Here is a 12008-nt window from a genome sequence, read left to right on the forward strand (position 1 = left end):
AATTTTGAGAGAAAGCCAAAATAGAATTTAAAAGGGTTGACACTTTGACATCCCCAATCGACTGCAGTAGTTCCTCCAGTTAAGGCTTTAGTGACACATTGATTGTCTCCAAATAGGGTACTTGTTGCAGTCCTAGCCATTGTGCAAAGGCAAGCCTTGTCGCTAGTTCTCGCAAACATAAAATTCTGACTGCATGCCTTTGTTTGCTATTAACTTAGTATACGTAACTCTCTCAAAATCTGGCCATCTTCACTTGTGCACATAGAGCACCAGCAGCTCCTCTAGAATTTGACATGCTAAAGGCACCATCAAAGAGTATTTTCGCCAATCATTCCGAGGATCGAGACTGATTTACAGTTTGAGTTGCAACAACATTACCATTCTCTAGCCAATGGTCTTGTTCAACAAAAGTCTGGCCCAATTGACTTCCCAAGCGTAATCTGCATGTTTCCACAAAGTGTGCATAGAAGCTTGAGCTCCTTCCATCTTGACTTGGTTTATGTGATTCCAAAGTTCAAAGAGAAAAACGACGCAAAAAAACAGGCCCCTAAGGTGTGTGTCATCACATGCAAGAGTTCAAACTAAGATTCCCCGGTTTGTTTAAAAGCAGAGCAAACTAACCACTAATAAAGTAATAAGCAATTACTTTGGAATGTATAGTGCTAAAATTACGAAGCAAAAACTTCACTATAGAACTAACATTTAGATCTACATGCATTCAAGATACCCCATAAAAATTTGAACAATGAAGAAGCAAAGGACAATTTAGACTAATAAATCTAGCTAGTCACAAAGTCTAATAAATCTGAACAACAACAACTAAAAGGTGTGGCTCTCTATAACATCGATATGTTTAGGAAAGCACTTTGAAACCTGAATAAAACATGTTCAGTATGAGAACATCATATCACATAACGAACATAATACAAAATTAAATTTACATGTCATGGATCGAAGGTTGGAACACTACAACTTGACCCATAAATTTTGAGATTTGATAGGTCCAAAAATCACCTAAAGGAACATGACTCTATACAGATTTTCTTGGCAAATTAAAATTTATCACCAAGGTGTGAAAAATAAACTATGGAAAAGAACCAACATAAGATGTTCACATGTTATATGAAAACCAACCAAGCACATGTCAAAACAAAATGTTCTCGGGGCATTCTAATTCGCGCACGAGATGTCTTTGAATTTTCTTGATTTGCATAGGAAAAAAAATGCTTCAATATGCAAAGGAAGCAGACCATAAGATCGAAAGCAAAATTATTATATTAGTATATTACTTACAAAATGAATATTATGCATTGCAATGTTTCAAGTAAGAAGGTTAATCTAGCACCTAAAAAAAAAACCAAAAGAAACAACTCTTACCCTTTCTAGTTGCAATTTGCTAGGATAATCGCTTTCAAAAGTTCTTTGAAACCATAACTAGAATCAGACAAATTTTCGCTACTCGATGATTTGGAATGACACCCGCTTTCAAAACTATTCCGGGATTACTCGAGATGTGTCATTTTAATGTTTATTTGTAGCATGTACATGTGTTGGGGTTAACATAACTAGAATTGAGGTTCAACCTATCAATATCGTTTTTCAATCTTTTATTTTCTTTAGCCAAACAAAACTTTTTTTTTTTTTTTTTATTTAAGTTGTCATCAAGTATTCAAGTGGGTTCTCAAAAATCATTGAATGCATATTCAAACCTCAACTTTTGAGATCCGCCAATCTCCGGTTGGCTATACGGTTAGAAAAAAGAAAAATCTTGGTTTTCTTTTATAGAATTTATGGGAGAGGGCTTCCAAGACAACGACATAACCGATTTAATTCATTTCGAAGTCAAGTATTCAAACCATCTAGTTGGTCTATCCCATTCCCTCGATCTTGGTTAGGGGAGGCAATTGAATGCATATTCAAACCTCAACTTTGTTGTCTTGATTTCTCCACGATCTTTCAAACCTATACTATAAAATTGGTTCAAATCAATAATCGTTATTCGACAAACTATCAATATAAAAAATTTCAATATGATGCTCATAAGCCAGTTCAATATTATATTTTCTACAAATGAGTACAACTACCGAAGGAAAATTCAATGAGCAAAAGGATTACAATCTTACATGTAGCATTTACTTTAGAACAAAGGTTTTCCATTGGGCATAGATCTGACTACTTTCAGACAAAGAACAACTCTTGAACCACCGCAAAAGTTCCATTCATTGCTTATGACAGTTCTCATCATTGCCACTCTTCAAGCGAAAACTTCGGCTCCTGCACCTCGAAGATTAGAAATGGATCTCTGTTCTTGCCAAAGAGTAAAATCAGCCAGCATAGCCTTCCATGACTGACCAACTTACATATAGAAAAGTTTTACTATAGGAACCATAAGGCCATACACCTTAAGTGCTAACATGTTACAGTAACAATGTCATGACTCACGAACTACCATGCTCATGTAAAACTAAATCAAATACAAAGGAAGTGCCCAACAAAGTCTAGATTTTCCGGTCGCATGTGATTCTATAAATATTCTGAAACTAAAAATAAAAAAATAAGTAAATAAATAACATGGACACCATTTATGAAAAAACAATTAGAAAAAAGAAAACCTGGATTATATGAACCAATGAGAATATTCGTAAATGAAATGAAGACCCAAGTATGTTTAGAATGGTAAACGTGTATCAGGGATGAAGGGCAGTAAGCAAATTTAAAATTAGAAGAATAGAAGACATGGAAAAAGTAAAAAGTTTTTCAAATTAACCTCATCCATTGCATCAGTGCAATTCCTACAAATAGAAGGAGGGAGACAAAATATTGGGGGTTGGGGATATAGAGATACTAAAAGGAAGAGAAGAGAATATAAAAATCATTCAAAGAAGAAGAGAAAAAATTGGAGTTCGGAATAGAAGGAAATCGAGATGGAGAAGCCAGAGATGGAAAATGGGATCGAAACGGTGTCTTTTGGCTATATTATCTGTTAAAGCAGAATTTCCCATGATTTTCCGTTTTTTTCCCATTTTTTTTCCATTGTTTGTTGAATGACAAATTTACCCTTGCACATAAGGGTTGTGAAAATTTTGTGGGTGAAACTTTTGGGTACCCTTTTGATTTAAAAGTTTGTATTATTTCAACTTGTTCAAATTTGATTTAGTTCAAATTGTGGGTGAGTTAGACTGATCACGTCGTAAGAGAACTTTATTTTTTATAAACGTATATGAAAGTCGCAATTACATTTTCTCAAATAACTAATCGGTAAAAACGCCTATATTACACAATGAAAATGAGCAATAAAGAACGAAGAAATTAATTGGTTTCAAAAAAGCGTATCTGATACAAAATTGTTATGTTTCTGGAAAAAGGCTCCCAAGATTTTAATACGACTATAATTGCTACAAAGTAGAAATCCCCAACATACCAATGCTCTGAACCAAGATTCACCACTTAGAAATCTACAAATAAAAAACCATTGATTAATAAAATATTCAAAACTATAATTTCTATGAAGTTGATCCTAAGAAAAGCTATGGAGAAGTGTCCGATCAGAACAAACTTGTCTTCATACAATCCATTGAGGTTAAACCTTAAATGTCTATTGTTTAAATATGGAAAGTATGGTATGGAGAAAGCATAACATGTGCTAGTGGTTAAACCAGAAGAAAAGTGTGACATTAACCAACGTAGCACATAAGTTTACAAAATCCCAACTATAAGTGTCAGACCATTTGTGTATGGATTCTGACTGATTATCTTATTAGGCGATATCAATAATATATATCACATTAAAAGAAAGCCATCAAATAAAATAAAAACAAAATGACATTTGTCTAAACTAAGAACCCTATTAGTTACATGTAAATCAAAGTTCAACGCATGTTAATTGTCAATAAAAGTTCTCACAATGAAAGCAAGATCAATCTCTCGTCATTGTATTTCTTGATCATTGATTGACTCAGTCGACGCAAGGATAGTACACCTTTGAATTGTTTAGCAAATGACAAAACCAAGAACTTAAACAGGAGAATAATGTGAGAGTTCTTGAAATTGCTCATTGGCAATGTATTGCACCTACTTAGGTACACTAAAAAAGCATGTTCATAAGTAATCAATTTGAATAATCTGAGGCACGCGTCTTAAGCAATTAAGTAAAGGAATATATGAGTTAAAAAGAATGAGTATTGAACATTATGTAGAAACAATCTACCATGAAAGACAGAGAATAAAATAGAAAATAGAAAATAGAAAATAGAAAATAAAAGCATAACCTGAAAAAAAAAAAAAAATCATTTATGAATCACCAAAAGTCTTGGGTTAGAGATTTTATTTTTCTTCACTTTGGCGGATACTCACTTGATTTTGTATTATTTCCCATCGACAATAACACAATGAAGCAAAGGATAATACCCTTAAGTCTTCTTGATGCTGTTGAATGAAAAATAAAAGTTTAAAAAATTCAAACAAGAAGCAATGACCAACCTATTATTGAATCCGGTGTGTTTCTCCCAATCCAAATAATCCACTTCCTTTCATTTCTAAGAAAAAACCTGTAATACAAAGCAATTTATTAAAACGAATAAACTTGAAACCGGACAATTCTTAGAGTGACAACTAAGCGATGTCGAAAAAAATGAAGACAACGAAATTTAACTAAAAATAAGTCATCCTAAAATTTGAGAATGACGGGTTAGATAAAACTTTGGTAAAATTTTCAATCGGAGTTAGATAAAACACTGAAATTAGAAAGAGGAAAATTGAAGACACATCTTGATTGGTGAACCAATGGTCATTGACGGTTGGAAGCCTTAATTTGGATAAAGTGAAAAGCCTTAAAACTTTTCGTCAAGTTTTATTGGGAAGAAAGTGAAAAGTATCTACCAAATCAAAGTATTGTTTACCCAAATCAAAGTGAGTCTACCAAATCAGGCGATCCGCGTTACGTTCAGCGGCAAGTACTCTTCATTACCAAAGGGTCAGAACCCATCTATCACCAAGAACTGCATTCATAGTCCCGGCAGATCATCCAGTATCCATTGTCACAACAGATAATCAAGATTTGCAGATTGTTGCATTTAAGATCAATGTTGAGAATAACCAAAGAAACTACCAATGTTGCAGGTATGTGTATATATGTACATCAATACCAAAGAGTCCGCGTAAGTAGTAAATCCGCATAAGACAATGTATTGAATCAACTGGAAAGGGAAGCAGAGGAACTGTCCTTCAACGTGGTCGCCGTAAGGGAGGTGGAAGCCATTCTCAACAACCAAAGGGAATCAGTCTTCCTGGTACTAACCCATAATGGATGCTGTGGGTGTTTAAGAACACACATGCAGTGTAGCATGTTTGTTTATGTAAACAATGGATGAGAAGAGATCATGGAGAGAGTATCTGAGAGGGGATTTGGGAATGGGGATAGGGAAGTTACAGAGTCGGAATGGTTTCCCCTTTTTTTTTCTTATATTTTCTTTCGGGAGGCGAAACGGTGTCTTCTAAATGACGAATATACCCTACAACTTAAAACTGGTATGAGGATTTCGTGGGTGAAACTTTCGGGTACCCTTTTGATTTAAAAGATTGAGTTAAAATCGAGAATACGGGGACTAATAAACGGCGGCAAGTTTTCCCATTATATATAAGATTAATGAGAGATTATTACTTCGTAACGGAAGGAGTAAAAACAATCATCAAGACAGCGCAAAAGGGGATCTACGCCTACAAAAGGAAGCGTCTTCTCCATTCTCGGAGAGGCCAATTCTCCATCGTCTTGATCATCTATCTCTATCTCCCATCCAATCAACCAATCAAAAGCTTGAACTACGTCCGACTTGATTCGAGTTCACTAAAGATCTCGATACGCAGGCAGCTCGACATAACCGAGTTCAGTCGAACAAATACTGCCTCTACAGCATTTATCAATGAACGCTTCGATAATAGTTGTTAAAATTACAAAAAAGTTTTCCCCTTGGGGGGATTGAATTACACGATTCAATAATTATTGGTAGAGTTCTTTTCGAAAAAGCTGTGAGCTGTTTTTCAGCACTTCATGATACTAGGAAGTTTAAATTAGTCAATCCATTTTTATCTGAAAATATTACCTTTCATCAATTTAAGTATGCACTTGACACCATCAGTGTTACAAAATCAAGTTCATAGTGAAACTAAAAATCTAATTTTTACACGTCAATCTAATAGTAACTTGTTATCCAGTCCAAAATAGTTGTCTAAAATAGAGAAAACGAATAATTTGTCAGGAGGGTAATAATACCTCTGCTGCTAACACAAAGGTGCCGGCACTCTTGAAGTCTAAATCAGTATATTCTACCATGGACGTTGGAGAGTAGGTCTCGATCACTCTGTCTTCATCAATATATAATAAAATCATAACTGAATCTGTGGTTAGTGTAATATAAAAATTTTAAATTAGGAAGTTGCCTATATAAGCTCAAAGATAGCTTCAGTCAAAGTGAGCATAGAAGCTTATCAAAAACAAATTCCATTAGAGACTTGGTTTAAGCAGCTAAAATGGCTCCAATATGGAAATCAATCCACTTTTCCAATATACTCCTAATCATTTTAAGCCTCTGGGCTTGTCGAGTTGCCTCTCGAACTCTGAACGAGGCTTCAATGTTGGAAACGTATGAACAATGGATGGTTTAGTATGGTCGTGTATATAACGATGCAACAGAGAAGGAGACGCGTTTCGAAATATTCAAAGAAAATGTCAAACGTATTGAATCCTTGAACAGGGCTGGGAACAGAACCTACATGTTAAGTGTTAACGGGTTTGCAGACCAAACCAATGAAGAGTTCAAGCTAGCTCGAAATGGATACAAAGGACTTTGCTCACCAGCAAAACCTTTACATGCCACTCCTTTCAGATATGAAAATGTCACTGTAGTTCCCTCTAGTATGGACTGGAGGAAGAAAGGCGCAGTAACCCCTGTCAAGGACCAAGGCCAATGTGGTAAACATTTTACAAAGCGATCTAGACTAACTTTTCATAATGAAAAAAACCAAACCAAAACCTCGATTTGTAACTGCAAATAATTTTCTTTCTATGCCTGTTGTTGCTACATGTGACCTTATAGGGAAGATAACAACAATCACTAATATAACACCCCGTGTTTTATTTCTTTTATTTTTCCTAATAATAATAATAATAATAGATAATAGATAAAATAAAATTGGATAAATGTTAGTGGAAATAGGAGACGTGGGTTTATGGGATAAACTTTCTTCCCTATTTTGGGGGTTTTGTTTTTAACAGAAAGGAAACAGAATAGAGTTTTCTCATGAGAGTTTCTGGGAGGAAAAAAAACACAGCGAGGGTTTATAAAAAAAAAAGAGAGGAGAGTTTTGCTGAAAAGGTTTTGAACGAGGAAGATTATCTTTTCGCGTGACAGTAGACGTCGGGCTTTCGGGGTTTCGCTTTCGGGAAGCAGTTTGGTTTTAAAACGGTGAGTAGATATTTTATCTTTCACTGAACCAATATTTATAAGTCTGTTTAAAAACTTTAATGTCTGATATCTGATAATCTGTTAATTACTTTCTGTTCAATTATTCGTCAGTGTTATTCTACATACTGTTCGTTAGTTTGCGATCTTGTGATCGACTTAGTCATCTTGTGTAAACAAACTTAAGAAATAAAAAGATGATTTTGAATCAAATTTAATTATTGATATACGTTGGATATAAGCTTGTTCTGTTGGAGTTTGGGTAAGCCGATTTTATTGGGTTTTGGGTGAGGGGAAGCCTTGAAACAGCCATTAATGGCGTTCGACCAAGACCCAAACCGTTCCGATTTTTAATGTGTTGTTTGAATGTTTTGTTGTTTGGATTTTGTTGGGACATTGTTGTTGGGTTGAGGTGAATGTGTTGGTGGTGGATTGGGTATTGGAGAGGAGCTGTCGAAGCTCCAAAGGTTGTTAATGGCGTGGGATGCGATTTTTGCAGTATGATGAAATCACGAATTGTTAGGATAGGTGTGTAGGGGTTTTTGTGGGGATGAAAACCGCTGGGTTTGTTTTAGTCATCGATGGCCGGTGGTGGCTGCATCTACAACACCACCGACAAAAATTAAAAAAAAACTTTGATACATGAATAAAATATGCTCTTCACTATTACATTCTCAATCTCATTCTCGTTGCTTTCATTAATCTCGCTTTTGTTATTTGACTAAATCATCTTGCTTTCATCAATCTCACTATTGTAAGAGAAATAAAAGATGATGGATTGGGTTCGCGCGGCTACCTTTGAAGAGAAAGCAGGGAAGCGTCTAATCCACTGTTCAGAGAGAGACAGAGAACGAACGAGGAAGGAGAATGGAAAATTAGAGCCTAATCTTTTTTCTTAGAGCCGAAACTTATGGTGGGCGGGTTAAATTTGAGCCGAAACTAGACTTTTTCATAGTGTAGGTATAACACCCGACTATTTCTATTTATTATTTTTATAATATATGATTTATATTATTATTAATAATAAATAAAATAAAATAAAATAAAAGGGATAAAGATTTGAAAGAGATATGGTAAAGAGGATAAACTCCATTCCTGTTTTTTCGGGGGGTTTTAAAACAAAAAGGAGTTCACACGTAGAGTTTATTTTACAAAAAAAAAAAAAAAAAAAAAAAAAAAAAAAAAAAAAAACGGAAAGGAGAGTAACACCAGTGAGTAGTTGTTGTTTGAAAGTAAAAAGAAAAGGTTTCGAACGAGGAAGACCATCTTCTTCGCGCGACAATCGACTTCGGTTTTTAGGATTCTTCCGCTTTCGAAAATCTAGCTGTCCGGTTTACAAACAGTGAGTAGTCTAAGTCTTTTTATTTTAAGATTCATATTTTAGTTGATTGATTAGTATATATTTTTCTTGTTAGTAATCTAATTCAATTCTTTGATTTTCGTGGAACCTTGATATATTTAATTTGACCCAAAAATATCTCACATAATTTGAGTCACTAACACAAAGCTCTTGAAATAGACAGTGATATTTGAGTAGACGGTGATATGCAAATTTTTGTTACTTTGAACTGTTGGTGCAAGTTACCTTTTCATATATATATATATAAAGCCTGATAGAATTGACTTGTAGTATTTAGCTAGTTTTATTGATTGTCAGCAGCTTGGGTTTCTTAGGAAAAGTTCAATAATGGCTATGGGTCAGAAACTTGAGTCCATAAATTTTTAGACTATGATTGTTAATGGTTTGATTTTTAACTACACTTTGTTTTATATGTGTGTATGTGGTAGTAACAATTGTTGGTCTTTGGGTTGATGTGAAGCTTTAAAATTCATTAATGGCGGTAGAGAACGCGATTTCTGGCGAGTGATGGAATGGGGTTTTAGTAGTGTCAAAATATTGGGTTTTTAGTAAGGATGAAAACCGAGCGGTTTATAGTGCTGGCGAGTGGAGGTTTGTGGTGGCTGCTTTGGTGGTGGAGGCGCGCTGGTGAGGAAGAAGAATGTGACCAGTGAGTCTCCTTTTCTTTTTGTTTGGGCTTGGGCCGAAACAACTTATGGGCTTGAGTGTTTGGTTTAGATTTTCACATATGGGATTTAGTTCTAGTTGGACTTGGGAAAGGCTAAAGACTTTTGGGCCTAAGTTTTGTTGATTTGGGACTGATCAATTTTTGTGTGGACCAGGTCTGTTGAGTTTGAGTGGACCGGATTTTATTAATTTAGATGGGCTTTGGGTTAGAGTTTGTTTCTGGGCCAAATCTGTGCCTGGTTTTGAATAGAGTTTTCACCTAGTTAGGGTCAGATTCAAACTCTTGCCAAAACATGAAAAAGTGAGTTTTCTGTGTCTTCTTTCCAACCCAATTGGCCTCGTCACATTCTGAGGTCTGTGGTGGTAGATATCTTGTCTGGAAGTTTGGTTGACAGAAAATAGTGAGTCAGAAATCAGTTTCTGCCCACTATGTTTAAGTCCGGTTTTAATTTAGTTAGAGTTTGAACTAAATTTTTATGAAAACATGAAAAAGTAAGATTTTGAAGTCTTATTTCTATTCCAATTGGCCTCATTTCATTCCGAGGTCTGTGGAATTAATTATGGTGTTAGGAAGTTTAACTGGCAGAAAATAGTGCGTCAGAAATCAGTTTCTGCTCACTGTGTTTGAGCCTAGTTTTCGAACATTTAGAATGAGATTGAGTATTTTTGTAAAGCATAAGAAAGTAAGTTCTGTGTATTAGCTTTTCAACGAAAAAATCCTTGATGCCTTTGGACACCTGTGGAAAGCGTTGTGTTATTAACAAGATAGTCCGTCAGAAATCTAATTTGTTGAAAATTAGGATTTTTACCAAGTTTGAACTATTTTTACTCCGAGATAGAGTGACATTGGGACTTTGAGTTCTACATGAAAAAGTAAGTATACCTATTATAGTTTTCAAATAATCAAGTGGAGTATCATTTGGATGGCTATAGGAAACGTTATTGTTTTGGCAAGTTACCTAGATAACCTACCATGTTTTCTTTTTAGGGGAGCTCTAATTAATTTTTCTTATTGTAATGAGATAAATGATTTTACTTAGACATACGAGTGTCTTGAATATTGATTCCTTAATTTCACATTTGTATTATATTCCAAGCATAATTGTTGCATATACACTAAATGTTAATATAGATTTATGTTATCTTCACGTGACATATTACATTAAAGTTTGTGTTTAATATATATACAATTGAGGAATGAAAGGGAAATGAAGTGTGCAACCTTAAAACATGAATTCTTATTGTTCTTTGACTTTGACAATGTGGCTGATAAAAACTACAACAACTCAGTAACAAATGTTTGTTCCCTTAATTAATCTCAGATATCTATACATCTTACTAGGGGGACAAGGATTAATTCTTTTGAAATTCAAGTTAATATACATACAATAATCAAAACATCTACATATGAACATGCATGCAGTGATCTTTACAATGAAAAGGTCGCTTCACGGATCCTTTGGATTCCTTTAGGAATATCGAAACACAAATTCTTTCACGCTTTTTCCACTCACGTTTTGCTAACTTCAAATACGGTGGGGCACACGTTTTCTCACATACAAAACGGATCGGAGGAGCCGAGGTCGAGAATTCACATCTACTACTTATTATCATACCATCCTACTCCTAATTGAGCTAGAGGTCTTTATTAGGTGTTTTGGAGCTTAGGTGGTAGTGTAGAAGAAAATAAAATGGAAAATTCAAAAATAATAAGTATGGGAGAATAAGGTCTTCGAGATATTTACACTAGAAAAATCCTTATTTTCTTTCCTGCTTCTAACATGAGTTTCCATCCGATTTTCAATATGGAGAGAATTTGGATATTGAGAGTGTAATTTTCATCTGGGAGAAAAAACTTACTTTTTATCACGTCATTTTCATCCGAAGGAATAATACTAATAAACATGAATTAAGACACCCTAATTCTTCTCACAACAAAAAAAAGTACAGAGAGACAAACCGCTTCTACGTACATGTTATTATAAATGTTTCTCTTTGTGCACCCACCATCTTTCATTTTCATTCATTTTCTCTCACTATCTCTAAAATGAATAGGTTGTTTAGTCTTTTTGTGAAAAACTGGTAATCTTAAATTTGTGTTTGGTTTTGGACTAATTTGTATTCTTATATACTTTTGCTTCATATTGGTAGATAAAACATGAATAAAATAATAAAATGCAAGAAATAATATGCTCAAACAAAAACAAGAATAGAAGCAATCACAATGAGATAAACCTCCATTTCACTATACTACTATATGAAATATGGGATAATAACTACACAAATTATATAACATTTTAAAACTGAAATAAAAAAATGCAATTATCAATTATAAATTGAAATTTAAAAATAATGTGAAGAGGTAATCCTAGCTAGTGGAACTATTAACTTTATAACAAAAAAAAATAAAAAATAAAGAAAGATTGGTGTTCCCAAATGATGCATCCAATATTCCAATGTGAAATTGCATATATATTATAAAGAATAATAACATTATTCACCTACAAAAAAGAATTTAACAGATT

This window comes from Coptis chinensis, chromosome 9 (genome assembly GCF_015680905.1).
Source record: "Coptis chinensis isolate HL-2020 chromosome 9, ASM1568090v1, whole genome shotgun sequence".
Classification (NCBI taxonomy): Eukaryota; Viridiplantae; Streptophyta; class Magnoliopsida; order Ranunculales; family Ranunculaceae; genus Coptis; species Coptis chinensis.